The sequence below is a fragment of the Dermacentor albipictus genome, unplaced genomic scaffold (genome assembly GCF_038994185.2).
Source record: "Dermacentor albipictus isolate Rhodes 1998 colony unplaced genomic scaffold, USDA_Dalb.pri_finalv2 scaffold_84, whole genome shotgun sequence".
In the NCBI taxonomy this organism is placed as follows: Eukaryota; Metazoa; Arthropoda; class Arachnida; order Ixodida; family Ixodidae; genus Dermacentor; species Dermacentor albipictus.
The window spans coordinates 240,001-257,500 of record NW_027225638.1 but is presented as its reverse complement, the minus strand read 5'-3'; the positions used below and the strand labels follow the sequence as shown (position 1 = coordinate 257,500).

The 17,500-nt window shown below is 57.2% G+C and overlaps 4 non-coding genes across 4 annotated transcripts; 2 read left to right on the top strand and 2 right to left on the bottom strand.

The window, feature by feature from the left end:
- Positions 1 to 3,865: 3,865 nt before the first annotated feature.
- On the bottom strand, positions 3,866 to 4,054 carry LOC139053283 (U2 spliceosomal RNA). The gene has a single exon (XR_011510380.1). It is a non-coding gene; the product is annotated as a U2 spliceosomal RNA (small nuclear RNA).
- A 4,048-nt stretch (positions 4,055 to 8,102) lies between these two features.
- Positions 8,103 to 8,296, bottom strand: LOC139053284 (U2 spliceosomal RNA). Its single transcript, XR_011510381.1, has one exon. It is a non-coding gene; the product is annotated as a U2 spliceosomal RNA (small nuclear RNA).
- Positions 8,297 to 13,654: 5,358 nt separating this feature from the next.
- Positions 13,655 to 15,469, top strand: LOC139053298 (small subunit ribosomal RNA). The gene has a single exon (XR_011510395.1). It is a non-coding gene; the product is annotated as a small subunit ribosomal RNA (ribosomal RNA).
- A 1,237-nt stretch (positions 15,470 to 16,706) lies between these two features.
- Positions 16,707 to 16,859, top strand: LOC139053259 (5.8S ribosomal RNA). The gene has a single exon (XR_011510357.1). It is a non-coding gene; the product is annotated as a 5.8S ribosomal RNA (ribosomal RNA).
- The last annotated feature ends 641 nt before the right edge of the window (positions 16,860 to 17,500 follow it).

The window sequence follows — 17,500 nt, the reverse complement described above, 5'->3', positions numbered from 1 at the left end:
CATACCTACCATTTCAGCAACAATCCGGCGGTTTAAGCGCCGGGCATTTTTGCTCGCTACCTGGCTTAAGCGCCGAGCATTTTTTAGGCTTAAGCGCGGCCGCCCCGGCTGACGTGGTAGCGGACTTTGCGCGTGCAGCCTGATGTTCAGTCCCCATATATGGCTCAACCGCGGGCGGGGTGCGGCCGCCCCGGCTGACGTGGTAGCGGACTTTGCGCGTGCAGCCATATATGGCTCAACCGCGGGCGGGGTGCGGCCGCCCCGGCTGACGTGGTAGCGGACTTTGCGTAATGTTGCCCGTTGTTTCACAGCAAACGGGCGCCGCGAATTTCGTGCTTTCTTTCCAGTTTGGACATTTGTCTTCGTGTACGGGTGCTGCGTTTGAGGAGCTTTATAGAGCGTCTCAAGAAAAACAATTTGTTTGGAGCTTCACGTGTAAGAGGAGTGTCTCCCTAGTACGTGCCGGTTTTCCTTTTTTTTTTTTCCTCCCGATAACAGTACTCATGTGCCACTTGTGTCACCATGACATGATTTTTTTTGGGGGGGGGGTTCTCCCTTGATCCTCAAGCGAGTTTCACACATCACGCAGACGTCCGCATCTATCCAGTAATGATGCCATTTACAAAAATCTTAAACAACCGAGGCCCGCACCTGCTCAATCAACGCCAACTCAATTTAAGGAAGCTGATCGAAACCATCCAGTTTGGGAAAAGCTAATTTATGCAGTAGCATTCTTTTTATTATTATTGTGAGAGACGTGAAATACACACCACGAAATGAACGTCCGCTTGTTACCCTTTTGTTACTGCGGTGCGAAATCATCGCGCGTAATACCGATTCAATTTTGTCTTGTTTGGTGGTCTGTCAGCACTTTGTGTTCTTCAAGAAAATCAGCTACAGGCTTTTAAATTATGTGCGCGAAACTTTTCTCCATCTGCCACCCGGAACATATTTAAAGAAGAGAGAAAGCAGCCGGGGCCTTGAGATTTCGAAAATGCCGCGCTCTGAAATTTTCACATCAGCCATTGGGAAGATAATTATTATCCGTCACAAACAAAAAAAAAAAACAGCTTTGAAATGAGCATTGATAGTGGCCACGTTTTTTCGGGGCATGTCTTGATGAAATAATTGCAGTTCAGTTCGTTGGTTCAATTGCATTTGTTGGCTCCTTGCAGCATGTCTAGATTTCATCTTTTTCAGTATTCCTAGTGTTCTCATTGTAGTATGAATAACCTGCAGATTTTTCGTTGTTGTTGTTATGCGTTATACAATGCTGAGCGATGTTTTTCCTTTCCTTGAAGCTAGCCATAGAAGTATAAAACTTTCTATAAACTCATTACAATAAGAATCCAGCATACGGTTCATCATCGGCTCGATAAACGTTCGGGAAGTGGCGACTTTTAATGCCGTGATCATGAAGCTTAACAGCAGAGCGTGTTCATCAGATATGCCAGGGGTGACGTAACGCAAGGCGTGAATCGAATCTAAGATTGAAATGGCGTTCTGAATTCTTTTGGTTCCAGATAGAACAAACAAAAATATATAAAAAAAGCATGTCATTGATTGTCATTCAAACCTCAAGAGCGCGTGGAGAAAGTGTTCCGGTTTACATTCGGCAAATCGAAATGAACGGCTAAAATTAACCTATCGTCTGGTTTCATGCGGGAGATCACGTGCGCACGCAAATTTCTTCGTACGGGAATTTTATGAAGTGAAGGCGGCTACAGATCATTTCCTTTGTCTAGTTCATGTTCGTAGGCGCAAATTGCAAACGTAATACTTGGAGGAACGTTTCCACTAATCTACAGGGGCTCTCTCATTTCTCCGATTGCTCGCAAACACATTGCATTGCTAGTCGTGACGTTTCACAGTGACGTTTCACCATGCCCGTCGAAGTTGATTACCAGTACCGCGCCAGCGTCGACCGGCCGGCGAAGCGACGAACTCAGCAGCGCATGCGCGAGGCCCTACAACACCCCAACCGAGCTACCCTGCTTATCGGAGAGAGCGAGTGCGCGTGAACGCGGGCTCGTCTGACGATCTGGATTAAAGAAAAAAAAAAAGTGTGTCCGAGATATTGACAAAGACAAGTGGTCGCTGTCGCTCTGAGTCTTAGCGCGTTATAGAAAACGTGGGATGGCGGTGCTTCCTCGAGGGTCTAAAAGTACAATCTTCGAACTAGCGCTCCCGGCGGAACGTGGAGCTAGCATCCTTCTTCTTGGAACGGTTTGCAATGGACTGCTTGAATGTGCCGACCACGCGTCACGGGTCGCGTATAGAGCCAACGTTTGGCAAGAACGCGTCTAGCACAACCGATCGCGGTTGCGATAACCCATCGTTGGTAGCGAAAAAAAGAAAGAAAGAAAAAAAAAACACCTACCCGCAGCTTGTTAGCAGTAACCGTAAATGTGGTTCTAAATATAGGTTCGCTGGTCACTGAAACTTTCTCATAACGCACACCACTGTAGTCCAAAAAGAACAAAGCACGCACAATGGATATGATACAGCCGTCACCGCATGATTTCGCGTTTTCCTTATTGCATTACTTTCGTGGGCATGCGCGCTAGGGCCACGCAGGCCAGGAGGCAAGGGGAAAAATAAATAAGAAATGATACGCGATCCTCAGCATTGACTTGGCTGATGTGGCACTCGCATTTATGTTCTTTACCTTAGGCGAGCGCAACGCGCCAACTGAACTCCAATTTCCCATAACGGAAATTCGTATTTGGCCATTTGGTTGTATTTTTGGCTGATGTTCGCGTTTTTCGCCCGAGCATGCGCTTCACTGCGCCGCTCGTTGCCCCTTCAATGCGGCTTCACTGCCCTGCAGGCGTGTTCTGCGTCAAGCCGAACCACCAGGCAAAAAGCCTGGGCGCCGCCATCTTGTTGAGAGCGGCGCCGGGGACACAATCGCGCCTAGCTCATTGAGTTTTCCCCCAAAACTGAACGAAATAGCCTTATTTAAATGAGAAAGATGCCGCGAGTGCCGCAACGAAGGACCTTAAGGATTACCGAAGGGTAACTGAGGGCGACGCGACGAGCTTTGGAAAGAAGAATGATGGGTGTAGCGCTACGGGGGATAAGAATAGAGCAGATTCGGGGGGTGAGCGAACAAACGCGAGCTAATGACACCTTAGTTTAAACCAAGAAAAAGAAATGGGCGTGCGCAGGGCATGCAATGTGGGGGGAAGATCATCAATTAAGGGTTACCGACTGAATTCCAAGAGAAGGGAAGCGTAGCACGGGGTGGCGGAAATTTAGGAGGGCAGATTAGATTAGGAAGGGCGCAGGCACTAGACGGCGACCGTGACCGGGCTTACACGTGACCGGGGTGCTTGGAGAATAATGGGAGAGGTCTTTGCCCTGCAGTGGTCGTAGCCAGCAGGATGATGATGACGAAAAGGTAGCAACAGGTATTCATAACATACAGGTTGGAAAGCTGAGGCACCTCTGAACCCTTGAATATATTTCGCCACACTTGGCCATACGACAAGTTTGTTTTCGAGGCGCTCGGTCCCACTGCAGCGAAAATGTTGCCGGAAATCGGGCACTCCATTTTTGTTTCATAGGGAACCTTTCTTCCACTAGGGCAGCGGATTTTCGCAGGGCGAGCTTGCTGTCGTTTACGGATCAAAGCGATAGTGAACTCCAAAATGCAGTGTTGGCTTTGAGTGGGACTTACATTGATTGCAAAACCCACGGCTAATCACCCTTCCCCCCCCCCCCCCCCCAAGTGGCTCATTACAGCAGACAATCGTTCAGAAACACCGGCATCGTTGCGTATAGTATGGGAATGGTGCGTGTCACGTGAGTGCTCGCTTCGAGCTTGTGTTCTTCATTTTGATTGAATGAAGTCTCACCTAAGTGAGCGGGGGCCGATCCCGGAGGTAGTGCAATACCGGGCCGACCTGCGGCGGAGGTGAAGCAGGCTTCAAGCACTCCGCCAACTTCCAAAAATAGGTTTAATATCGTGGGTCCATATAGAACCCGTATCAGATATTAAGCTGATAAGAACAGAGTTTTTATTCATGCTAGTTACAGGACATCAAAAAATACAAGTTACAGAACCAAGGAGAAAACGAATAAAAGGTGTATAATCTAAAAACGCAAACAAATGGCTAAAAAAACTAGTTAGTGGTGTTAGTAATAAAAGACTAAAACTGTAAAGGTGTAAAACAGTGCAAAAAATGGCGCTTCTCTAAAAACATAAGATCATTAAGAGCTGCCGACATGGGCTCTAAAAATCTTTGTAGAGGCGCTTATTGTGTCACTGATGCACAGGCGTTTAAGTGTCCGTAGGTATGACCTACTGCACAGCCTGCGCATCACCCGGTCGTTCCCCACATCCCAGCTGCCAAGGCAGCCGACGACCACCGCGTCCACCGTCACACGCTGGAACCGCCGGAGGAGATGACGCTGTACAGGGGCGTACTTCTCCTCCTTAGCCTTCCGGGCGTCCTGGAACGCCTGCAGCCTGTTCTCGAAAGGGCAGCAGACGTCCAGGATGAGTGCCTCCTCTCCACGGGCCAGTACCAGGTCGGGCTTGAGTGATGTGTTGCCTACGACCTGGTTCTCCGCAATGACTGTAAACCGACCCAAAGCAGCCTTTTTTATTCTGGCGACGATGGTGTTATGGCGCTCCGTCATGGCCCGGCTCTGCCGCATGCAGTGGCAAAGTACATGCGGCAGTGTCTCCTCCCCATACCCGCAGCGTCTGCATCTTTTGTCCGCCGCGGGTGCCCAGAGTCTTGTGGCGTTGAGGGGGAGGAGATTTAGTCGGGCTCGATGAATGAAGCGCCAGTCAATGAAATGGGTGTAGCGGCCGGACCTCATGAAGTGTGAGTTTGCCGGGTCGGCCGCCACACACACCATCGCCTTGCCTTGGTTCGGTTTGTCCTGCAGAGATTGGTCCCTTTCGGTGGAGAGGAGCGCCCGGATGGTCTTGACCAGCTTGTGGCGGTTCCTCGCTGACACAGAGGCCTCCCCGCAGTTGATGCGGGCTCCATGCTCCAACAGCTCCCAGGCGACGGAGAGGCGACGGGAGGCTTTGCGGGCCTCCGTCCACACAGACTGGACCTGTGTGGACGTTTGCCGAAAGTCGCCCTCCGTCTCGCCTGAGAGGTAGGCCTCCATGTCCTCGGTGTTCGCGGGTCGTCTCAGCCGCCTTGACACTACGCCCTCGAGCTCTCCTGCTGCACGCTCCCGGACCTCCACGTCGGTCGACGTCAGTAGCTTGAAGGCTCCATCCACCCGACAGATGTCGCTGAGCTCCGCCGCAAGTGGGATCCCTGCACTGCCAGCCTGAGAGCCTCCGTACAAGTATTCATTGGAAGCTCTGGCTGGCACGTACAGGGTCTTCTTGATGAGCGGGCGGAGCTCCTCGTCCAGGCGTTGCCACTCTCCCTTGCTGGCAAGGCCCACCCGCATGGCAAAGTTGAGGGCTGGATACAAAAATGTTTTGATAGCATCCAGCCTCTGCCATGGGGCGAGCATAGAGGAGAGCAGCTTTCTGCCCAGGTGGATGGCCTCGTCGACCGTCGTCTCGTCCGGCAGCACCCTGAACCCCACTGGACGGCCCAGGAACTTGTGCCCCTGGAAGTCGCCAAGAGCCGGAATCGGGTCGCCACCCACGGTGAAAGAGGTGGGCCGTGTACCCACGGGGTGGCGACCAGACAGGTGTAGAGACCGGCACTTGGCGGCGTTGAGTCGCAGCCCGAGCCGGGCCGACAGGGCTGTTACACGGTCCAAGCGGCTCTGCAGGGTGGCGGGATCCGCGGCCAGCAGCGTCAGATCATCGGCGTAGGCAAGGATGTTGTGCTGCCTATCGCCTCCCTGTACTGCACGGATGACCGGGTCCACCACCAGGTTGAAGAGCAGGCCGCTCAGAGGACAGCCCTGTCTCAGCCCAGCTCCGATGGTGATTGGCTCCGTAATGCCAGCTGCTGCCACGACGCAGGTGGTGTTGGCGCGGTAGAGGTCTTCAACGATGGTAGCAAAGGCCTCCCCCGCGCCGGCGCCGCGGACAGCGTCGACGAGGGCCTGATGGGCGACCGAGCCGAAAGCGTTGGCAAAATCGAGGAACCCCACGCACAGCTCCCCACCTCCTGTCCTAGCATCATCCAGGCGTCCCTGCAGCACGAAGTTGTGTTCAAACACCCCATCGTGCGGCAGGAAGCCCTTCTGACACCTGGACAGTACCGCATGGTCGCCCAACCACCTCTGCAGCCGGGTGGTGAGACACCCGGCATACAGTTTGGCGATCGTGCGACCAAGGGCAATGGGTCGCCAGTTTGTGGGGTCCTCGCGGTCGCCCTTCTTGTGGATCAGGATAGTCCTCGTCGACTTCCAGCTCAGGGGCGTGCGGCGGTATTGGAGGCATACGTTGTATACCGCCGCCAGGAACCTGCCCTCAGGGTCCACCTGCCTCCAGTGGTGGTACGTGAGGCGGTCCTCCCCTGGAGCTGTACTCTCGCATTTACGGAGCTTGGCTGCGACTTCTTCCGGTGTAAAGGGGCACAAGTCCAGTTCTTCGGTGGCTGGAAGCCGTGACCTCAGGATGCTGGTATCCACGGGTGTTGGTGACCAGAGGTTCGAGTAGTGGTCCTGCAGTGCGTGGGGGTCGATCGGACAGAGCTGGGACGGGCCTTCAGTGATTAACCGCACTGCCCGGCGCCGGTTCCTTCTGTAGAGAGTTTGTATCTGCTGGGGGTTGTCGGGGTTCACCTCGCGCCTCCGTGATTGGCGCGAGTCCCCGACTGGCAGCCGCAGGTGTTTGGTTGCGGCTGCGATGGCACGGTCAAGGATGTTTTCGAACCGTGCCCACTCCCCAGCAGACTCAGGCAACCGGCTCAATGCCCGCAGCTCTGCCGTTTCGTCCGCTAGCGTCCACGCACTGCCCTCTGGCCGTGTGGTACCAGCATGTTCGTCCTGGGTCCCGAAGTCCTGGTTGCTTCCGTCATGGTCCTGCACCTCTGCCCTGCCCGGGGAGAGCTCCTGCATGGCCGCCGGCTCGTGAGCCTCGGAGACTGGTGCTCCCGGGCTGCCTCGGTTGGACGGCAGCGATGGTGTTGGAGAAGAGGAGGCCGAGGCTGCGGTCCGCCCTGACTGGTTTGGCGTCCGCGGAGAAGGTGCCTCGGCCATCTCACCATCGCTGCTGTATCCGGGTGTTCCCCGAGGTGCCACGGGAGACGGCTCCTGGTCGGCGGCCTGCTCGGTCGCCACTGCTGGTGTTCCTGGAGGGTCCTCAGCGGGACCCTCGGTGCTGTCCTGCTCTGCTGCGGGGGTGCTGTCGCTGTCCTGCTCCGACACACCAGTGGCAGCACCCGCGGCGAGATCACGCCTGGCTGCCAGTGCCGCCTCCCTCCTGTGCCACTGCTCGTGGTTGCCCAAGCCCCTCCTTGTGGGGAAGGACATTGGGCAACTGCCACACTGGTGTGGCAGGGCAGCAGGGGGGGCGGCAGTCAAGTTGGCTGCAGCCAGGCAGGCGTGAGAGGCTGGTCGAAGCCCCAGTGTCTCGCCGCAGATGGTGCACACGTTGATGGTGCGCCGGATCCTGGTGCCGTGTTCGAGTTCCAGGTGCCGCTGGAGGGACTGCCGCCGCGCTGTCCATTTGGCCGCGGCATAGGCAGCTCGGCAGCCCTCTTCGCAGCACCGGACCGTTTGGGGCACGGGAAAGAACACCGTGAGGGTGCCATCCTCACGGGCCGGCTGGCGTTCCTGCCTAGGGGTGTAGGGGTCGCCATCGTCTTCGCTGATGTCATGGGCCGTGTGGCCGTGGCCCCCAAGATCCATCGAATGGTCTTACCTTCCGGACCCGGCGGCTCTCCTTAAAGGAGGCCAGGTCCGGAGGCTAGGGGGCCACCAGGGATGGCAGCGAGTGGGCCGGGCCCATGACAGACGATGGCGAAGGCAGGGGCCAGCCGGTTGTGCCCCAGCACAGCACCAGTCGAGACGGCAGGACCAGCAGGCACCCCGCAGGCAGGCAGCACCAAGCAGTGGTCAGGCCGAGCGGGGTAGGAGTCTCCGGGGGGCGGCAGGCAGCGCCAGGCAGCGGCAGGACCAGGAAGCGGGCCGGTGTGGGTCGTCCAGGGGCCACCAGGTAGCAGCACGTGGGCTGTCCTGGAGGCAGTGCAGCAGGGAGCCAAGAGCCTGGAAAGATAGGGCTGGGATAGGGGAAAGACCTTGCTATGACCGGAGCAGGTAACCGGGCGCCTCTACAAAGATGAGTGTGTCAAAGGCCGGGCAAGCCAGCTGCAGTGACTACACTTTGATCTTAGCCAAAAGGCCGAGAAGCGATGTCTTTCACTTCACTCCATTGTACCACTGCCTTGTGGGTGCCCTGGCGACATTGGTAACCTCAGCAACAGCGTGGGCAATCTTATAAAACCCAGCCCGTCTAGAGACTCTATGCTCTCTATCTCGCGAATCAACTCGCGACGCCTCAGTCTTTCACTGTTAACGAAACGCCGTCGCGTAGAAACGAGACCCGAGCGCAAGCTTGTTCGCAAGGCAAAACCAACGAAGGCAACCTCGTAGAAAACGGAACAGGCGAGCGGAAAACACGCGCAAGGGGAATGCTTACTTCCGTCTGAATGCGACCGCTCAAGGCGGCTTTCTTTGAGGCCTTCGTTTCAAGCCCGTGCGCAAGTGTAATACACTACGCGCATTTCCCTCATTTCCTTTTATTTACCGCAAGGCCCACTGAAAGTTTTCATACGGCACAGGCCGGGACGGATTGCAACGTGTCGATTCGACCGCTAGAATTAGGTAGCGCGCCTCATGTACGAATGAAAGAGAATGAAAAAAAAAAAATAAATAAATATAGAAAAGGCTGCGCACTCCTTCCAACCGGAAACATAGAGGGCAGGAAGATCGCCATGTGGAGCACAGGTGTTGTTAAAAAAGAAAGAAAGAAAGAAAGAAATAGCGCTACCCCATCATCTTTACCGTGTGCGTGTATACACACACACGCACACATATGCACGCGCACGCACGCGCGCGCGCGCACGCACACACACACACACACACACACACACACACACACACACATACGCACACATGCTAGCATAGCTTAAGCACAGCTGGAAAGCTCAGCCTTGCGCAAGAAAAAAGGACCACGCCCTTTCGCAAGCCCCTTTGAAACTTTTAAATGAGAAACATGTGTACAGCGAGGTCGTTCGAAACTGGCGCGAAAACGCATCCGCGCCATCTGTGTGCGGAACTAGGAAAACCTACGGCCTTCGCCATACAGAAAGAAAGGTAGATGGCGCGAGCTAACGCTCCGTTGCATACTAAGAACGAGAGCTAGTGAATAATGGCAGAAACGTCTTGGGAAGAGAGAAAAAAACAACAACAACAAAAAAAAAGAAAGACACGCAAGTTGTTGGCTCGCGCAAGCATTCTATTTTACAGCGAGTAAAGAGCATAGCAACTTCTCACAAGAGCAGCAAGAAAGACAAGAAGAACGTGAGAGAGGGGGAGAAACAGGCGCGTTTCTTTGGAATGCAGAGCATGCTGCACACACTATGAAGTGCCAAAGAGACGGGGAAAGCAGATGGCGCGATTGTGTATGTCCTCAAAGCTTGAAAACAATTTCTAAACTACAAGGTGTGCCGAAGTCCGCCTACTCTCATCAGGTTGCTCCCGCCTCCAATTGCATTTAAATTAAAATTACAGTCGCCTCAGAGGCAGAGAGAGAGAGAGAGAGAGAGAAAATGTGTACACTTGCTTCGCGCAGCTGCACCCGTTCAAATTTTACAGCAACAAGAGCACTCCCGCAGGCACAAAGTCCGCTGCCGCGTCCGCCGGGGCGGAATGCACTCGCTTCCGTAAATTGTCGTGCGGCAGACTGCTGCATCGTAGCACACCTGAAACCGCGCAGACGTCAGCGATCGCCGCGAGATCGCTGCGAGCGCTAAAGTCCGAAACCACGTCCGCCGGGGCGGCGGGAGCTCGATACCCCTTCACGAAACTTCTGCGTGTACACCGCCGCACGGCCACGGCGGAGTCGCTGGCATCCTGCGCGCAGTTGCATTGCGTCGCGCCGGGAATCGTTGAAGCCCCACGCAGACGTCGGCGTCGGCCCCGACCTGGCTGCGAGCGCTCGAAGAGACCAAGTCCGAAGCCACGTGAGCCGGGGCGGTGTGAGCGCGACTAAGTCCGAGACGACGTCAGCCGGGGCGGCGTGAGCGAGACCAAGTCCGAGACTACGTCAGCCGGGGCGGCGTGAGCGAGACCAAGTCCGAGACTACGTCAGCCGGGGCGTCGACTAAGTCCGAGACGACGTCAGCCGGGGCGTCGAGCACGCCGCGGTCGCTTTTCCCACTCTTACTCGAAAAATGGCGAAGGGGCCGCGCTAGCGTGCCTTGAATCGGTGAGCGGCGGTACCGCGGCGATCGCGAGAGCTCAAATCGGCCGTGCCAAGGCCAAATATTGGCGCTCGGCTCGGCGCAGTACGCCGCCTTGTCGCACGAGTACGGCCCCGTGGAGGTCTGGTCACTTATCGCTGCTCTTATAAGGGGCCGTACCGCCCTGGCCGACGTTGTACCGTAGTGCCGTTTTCGGCTTGCGCGTGTTCGTGGTGGTGTCCGCGCACCGCTCCGCACTCGAGAATCGTGCCCACGACGACGCGAGCGCTCGGAAGAGACGCAAGTCCGAAACCACGTGAGCCGGGGCGGTGTGAGCGCGACTAAGTCCGAGACGACGTCAGCCGGGGCGGCGTGAGCGAGACTAAGTCCGAGACTACGTCAGCCGGGGCGTCGACCAAGTCCGAGACGACGTCAGCCGGGGCGTCGAGCACGCCGCGCGCGCTTTTCCCACTCTTACTCGAAAAATGGCGAAGGGGCCGCGCTAGCGTGCCTTGAATCGGTGAGCGGCGGTACCGCGGCGATCGCGAGAGCTCAAATCGGCCGTGCCAAAGCCAAATATTGGCGCTCGGCTCGGCGCAGTACGCCGCCTTGTCGCACGAGTACGGCCCCGTGGAGGTCTGGTCACTTATCGCTGCTCTTATAAGGGGCCGTACCGCCCTGGCCGACGTTGTACCGTAGTGCCGTTTTCGGCTTGCGCGTGTTCGTGGTGGTGTCCGCGCACCGCTCCGCACTCGAGAATCGTGCCCACGACGACGCGAGCGCTCGGAAGAGACGAAAGTCCGAAACCACGTGAGCCGGGGCGGTGTGAGCGCGACTAAGTCCGAGACGACGTCAGCCGGGGCGGCGTGAGCGAGACTAAGTCCGAGACTACGTCAGCCGGGGCGTCGACCAAGTCCGAGACGACGTCAGCCGGGGCGTCGAGCACGCCGCGCGCGCTTTTCCCACTCTTACTCGAAAAATGGCGAAGGGGCCGCGCTAGCGTGCCTTGAATCGGTGAGCGGCGGTACCGCGGCGATCGCGAGAGCTCAAATCGGCCGTGCCAAAGCCAAATATTGGCGCTCGGCTCGGCGCAGTACGCCGCCTTGTCGCACGAGTACGGCCCCGTGGAGGTCTGGTCACTTATCGCTGCTCTTATAAGGGGCCGTACCGCCCTGGCCGACGTTGTACCGTAGTGCCGTTTTCGGCTTGCGCGTGTTCGTGGTGGTGTCCGCGCACCGCTCCGCACTCGAGAATCGTGCCCACGACGACGCGAGCGCTCGGAAGAGACGAAAGTCCGAAACCACGTGAGCCGGGGCGGTGTGAGCGCGACTAAGTCCGAGACGACGTCAGCCGGGGCGGCGTGAGCGAGACTAAGTCCGAGACTACGTCAGCCGGGGCGACGAGCACGCCGCGCGCGCTTTTCGCACTCTTACTCGAAAAATGGCGAAGGGGCCGCGCTAGCGTGCCTTGAATCGGTGAGCGGCGGTACCGCGGCGATCGCGAGAGCTCAAATCGGCCGTGCCAAGGCCAAATATTGGCGCTCGGCTCGGCGCAGTACGCCGCCTTGTCGCACGAGTACGGCCCCGTGGAGATCTGGTCACTTATCGCTGCTCATATAAGGGGGCCGTACCGCCCTGGCCGACGTTGTACCGTAGTGCCATTTTCGGCTTGCGCGTGTTCGTGGTGGTGTCCGCGCACCGCTCCGCACTCGAGAATCGTGCCCACGACGACGCGAGCGCTCGGAAGAGACGGAAGTCCGAAACCACGTGAGCCGGGGCGGTGTGAGCGCGACTAAGTCCGAGACGACGTCAGCCGGGGCGGCGTGAGCGAGACTAAGTCCGAGACTACGTCAGCCGGGGCGACGAGCACGCCGCGCGCGCTTTTCGCACTCTTACTCGAAAAATGGCGAAGGGGCCGCGCTAGCGTGCCTTGAATCGGTGAGCGGCGGTACCGCGGCGATCGCGAGAGCTCAAATCGGCCGTGCCAAGGCCAAATATTGGCGCTCGGCTCGGCGCAGTACGCCGCCTTGTCGCACGAGTACGGCCCCGTGGAGATCTGGTCACTTATCGCTGCTCACATAAGGGGGCCGTACCGCCCTGGCCGACGTTGTACCGTAGTGCCGTTTTCGGCTTGCGCGTGTTCGTGGTGGTGTCCGCGCACCGCTCCGCACTCGAGAATCGTGCCCACGACGACGCGAGCGCTCGGAAGAGACAGAAGTCCGAAACCACCTGAGCCGGGCCGCGGCGGGAGCTCGACGCCCGTCACGCAACTTTGGCGTACAAGCCACCGCACGGCCGCGACTGAGTCGTCGCCACCGTCCGGCTGGCTGCACTATAGCACGCCGGGAACCGGGAAAGAACCGCGCAGAGGTCGTCGTTTTGCCGCGGCGTTGGCGCGAGCGCGCGAAGAGACAAAGTCCGAAACGGCGTCAGCCGGGGTGTCGAGCACGCCGCCCGCGCCGGTCGCACTCGTGCTCGGAAACGGCGAAAGGGCCGCGCTAGCGTGCGGCCCCGTAGGGGCACAGAAAGGCGATTGTTCTGGAAACCGCGCTGTCCATAGGCGAGAGATTGCCGTTCGCGCATTCGGTCGACGCGCTGCGCTTTCACGACTTCGGCATTGCGCTGCCGACGTAAGCTTTCCATCTCGCTCGCGGCGCTGCGAGGCGGCACGATTTTCGCCAAACGCTCGTCGAAAGTGGCACGAGTACGGCCCCATGGAGATTTGGGAACTTATCGCTGCTATTATATGGGGGTCCCAGAGAGCAGTCGCCCCCAAAAGCGACCTGGGTGTTTGATATGCGGCGGGCTTCGTGCCCGTCAAGCGTGTCCCCGGTATCGCTCCCGTGGATCCCACAGCTGACGTCTGCAGCCTCATCCGCTTGATGCGTTAGGGGCTGGTTGTCGGACGACGCTTTCTCCACGATATCGAGTTGTGTTCCGCATCGTCCTCGGACGAGTCAAATGCGAAAGCGCCGAAGGCGCGGGCGTGACCCGTCGCCTGGCGGCTTTGCCGTCTCGGCTACGTTGCAAGTGTCGGTCGGTCCACCTGTGCTGCGGGCTCAAGAGAAACCGCAAGCCGTGATCGAGTCGACACAACCAGTCTATCGAGAATGTTGCGTGCTTCTTGCCGCGTGGCGATACCCGGCCCTTCGGGGAGGGCGCCGTAGCGAGCTCGAACGCCGTCGTCTCGGACTGTGCAAAGTGCTACTCTTTGCAAGAACGAAGCGTGCTGGGGCGCCTGAAGGTGGCCTCGGCATCGCAAAAACGGCGTCCGGCCTGCTTGACAGGCGGGACGCGCAGTTGAACGATTACCTGGTTGATCCTGCCAGTAATCATATGCTTGTCTCAAAGATTAAGCCATGCATGTCTAAGTACATGCCGAAATAAGGCGAAACCGCGAATGGCTCATTAAATCAGTTATGGTTCCTTAGATCGTTTCTTCCTACTTGGATAACTGTGGCAATTCTAGAGCTAATACATGCAGTGAGCCTGAAGCCCTTTGGGCGACGGGTGCTTTTATTAGACCAAGATCGATCGGGTTTCGGCCCGTATTGTGTGGTGACTCTGGATAACTTTGTGCTGATCGCATGGCCACGAGCCGGCGACGTTTCTTTCAAGTGTCTGCCTTATCAACTTTCGATGGTAGGTTACTTGCTTACCATGGTTGTTACGGGTAACGGAGAATCAGGGTTCGATTCCGGAGAGGGAGCCTGAGAAACGGCTACCACATCCAAGGAAGGCAGCAGGCGCGCAAATTACCCACTCCCGGCACGGGGAGGTAGTGACGAAAAATAACAATACGGGACTCTTTTGAGGCCCCGTAATTGAAATGAGTACACTCTAAATCCTTTAACGAGGATCAATTGGAGGGCAAGTCTGGTGCCAGCAGCCGCGGTAATTCCAGCTCCAATAGCGTATACTAAAGCTGCTGCGGTTAAAAAGCTCGTAGTTGGATCTCAGTTCCAGACGAGTAGTGCATCTACCCGATGCGACGGCTCGGACTGAACATCATGCCGGTCCTTTCTTGGTGCACTTCATTGTGTGCCTCGAGAAGGCCGGTGCTTTTACTTTGAAAAAATTAGAGTGCTCAACGCAGGCGAGTCGCCTGAATAAACTTGCATGGAATAATAGAACAAGACCTCGTTTCTGTTCTGTTGGTTTTTGGAATACGAGGTAATGATTAAGAGGGACAGACGGGGGCATTCGTATTGCGGCGCTAGAGGTGAAATTCTTGGACCGTCGCAAGACGAACTACTGCGAAAGCATTTGCCAAGAATGTTTTCTTTGATCAAGAACGAAAGTCAGAGGTTCGAAGGCGATCAGATACCGCCCTAGTTCTGACCATAAACGATGCCAACCAGCGATCCGCCTGAGTTACTCAAATGACTCGGCGGGCAGCTTCCGGGAAACCAAAGTGTTTGGGTTCCGGGGGAAGTATGGTTGCAAAGCTGAAACTTAAAGGAATTGACGGAAGGGCACCACCAGGAGTGGAGCCTGCGGCTTAATTTGACTCAACACGGGAAAACTTACCCGGCCCGGACACTGGGAGGATTGACAGATTGAGAGCTCTTTCTTGATTCGGTGGATGGTGGTGCATGGCCGTTCTTAGTTGGTGGAGCGATTTGTCTGGTTAATTCCGATAACGAACGAGACTCTAGCCTATTAAATAGGTGCGGGGTTCCCAGCACCTTACAACCTTCTTAGAGGGACAAGCGGCTCCTAGCCGCACGAAACAGAGCAATAACAGGTCTGTGATGCCCTTAGATGTCCGGGGCCGCACGCGCGCTACACTGAAGGAAGCAGCGTGTCTTTATCCCTGTCTGAAAAGACTGGGTAACCCGTGGAACTTCTTTCGTGATTGGGATAGGGGCTTGCAATTGTTCCCCTTGAACGAGGAATTCCCAGTAAGCGCGAGTCATAAGCTCGCGTTGATTACGTCCCTGCCCTTTGTACACACCGCCCGTCGCTACTACCGATTGAATGATTTAGTGAGGTCTTCGGACCGATGTCCGGCGCGGCCTTTCGGTTGCGCCGGTCTGTTGGAAAGATGACCAAACTTGATCATTTAGAGGAAGTAAAAGTCGTAACAAGGTTTCCGTAGGTGAACCTGCGGAAGGATCATTACCGGATTGTTCGAGGGTGACGAGCGCCATTGTTTCTACCCCGTGTGGGTGAAGCAGCTCGCTGCGCCCGACGCTTTCCGCCGCTGGCCCCGCTTGGACGCGGGGACGGCTATACCCGAACATGCCGGGGATTGCCCGAATTTCGAAGGGCGCCCCGTGCCAAATTTGTTGCGCCCAGTGGACGCCGGCTGCAACCTTGGACGGTTGGCTTGGCCGCGCCCGCGGGTAGAAACGGCGTAACGCACACTGTTGGGTGGGCTTTCTGAAGTCCGCCTCGGCACTCTTGCGCGGAATGGGAGTAAGACGACCCGACCTGCTGCTCTTGCCCAGTACGAGGGGAACGGCGAAGCGTGCGGTCGGTCAAGGAACTGACGGTCGAGAGCTAATGCCGCTGCCGCTTAGTACACACGGAACCGTGGTGCGAGCGCTCTCCCGTCCTCCGCGGCAAACGCTGCCGAGTCTGAAAAGGCTGGCGGCTGCCGGTCGCTTCCTGCGGCGAGTGTGGAGTAACGACCCGACTTTGTTGCTGCCCAAGTACTAAAGGAACGGTGCGGCGCTCGGTCGGTCATGGAACCGGCGGTATTGAGGGTGCGGCTGCCAAGTACGGAAGGAACCGTGGCCTAAAGCACTCTCCCGTCCTCCGCGGCAAATTCCACCGCGCCCGAAAGGGCCGGAGGCTGCCGGTCGGCTCCCGCTCGTGACGCGCGAGGTGTCGAGTTCGCGGTTCAATGCGACGACGTCTGCAGGCTATTTGCCCGCCGCCGAGGGAAAGGCGGCGTTGCTGCGAAGTACCGAAGGAAACGCGGCTTTGCTACGTCGGAAGCGTTCTGCGGTTTGCGGACTTGTGCGCTTTGGGAAGGCGCCGCACGTCGAAAGAGGAAGTACGGACAGACGAGGGACTGTAATCCCGTATTCGAACGCACTTGCGGCCAGGCCCTTGCTGGCTTCGTCTTCCGCCTCAAGTAGACTTGTTGTGGCTCCGGCGCAGAGAGCCGTCCCTGGCACTGGCCGAGTGGCTTTGGAGAGCTGCGCGAGTACGCGCGCGCCAAGCTCTTGTCTTTCGTCTCGAGTAGGCTGTTGGATCAGCAGCGGTCATGCGGAAACGCGTGACCGCCGAACGAAAGAGCGAAACAGGAGTAGCGCACGCCGAAAGGCGCTCTTCGAAACCACACACAGGGAGACGCCACGTGCCTGAAACACTGGTTGTACTGTACTGAATTGAACAAACTATTTTTCACGACTCTAAGCGGTGGATCACTCGGTTCTCGGGTCGATGAAGAACGCAGCCAGCTGCGAGACTTGGTGTGAATTGCAGGACACACTGAGCACTGATTCTTTGAACGCACATTGCGGCCTTGGGTCTTCCCTTGGCTTCGTCTGTCTGAGGGTCGGATCACATATCAAGAGAGCCTTCGGCGCACAGGGAACGTGCGTCCGTCGACTCGTTTTGACCGCGTCGGCATCATGGACAGTACGTTGAGCGCTGAAGCCACGCGCCAGCAACCTCACGAGAAGGAGACGGTGGCGAGCCGTCGTGCCAAATCTTCGAAGAGACGGAAACGAGGCATTACTACTGCAGCGTGACGAGTGCGCGCCTCTGGCAAGACCGCCGCAGGATGGAGTCGGATACCTGCAGGGAAAGAGCGGTCCAAGCTCGAGGCGCGAACGTCTGTTGCCTTGTAGCGCGCACCTTTGCGAGAGAGTCGGAAGCGATCGCAATTTGCGTTGTTTGCCTTCGGAGTACGTCGAGCTCCAGAGCTGGTCGCTCGCTCACGTCACCGCAGCTGTGTGGGCGCCCTTCCGGGCTTCGTCGCACGAATGGGAATCGGCAGATTCGTGCGAGGAGCGGGGAGGAGAAGGGTGGCCCCCGAAAGCGGTTCGACGCGAGAGCGCCGTCTGCGAGCGAGAAGAGCACGGCACGGCGGAGAATTGCCGCGAGACGGAAAATGTCTCCCTCGAGAGCGTTGGCCGAGCTGAAGCGTTCCGTCGTAGTCCGCCGTCGGTCCAAGTGCTTCGCAGTCTCTGTCCCCTT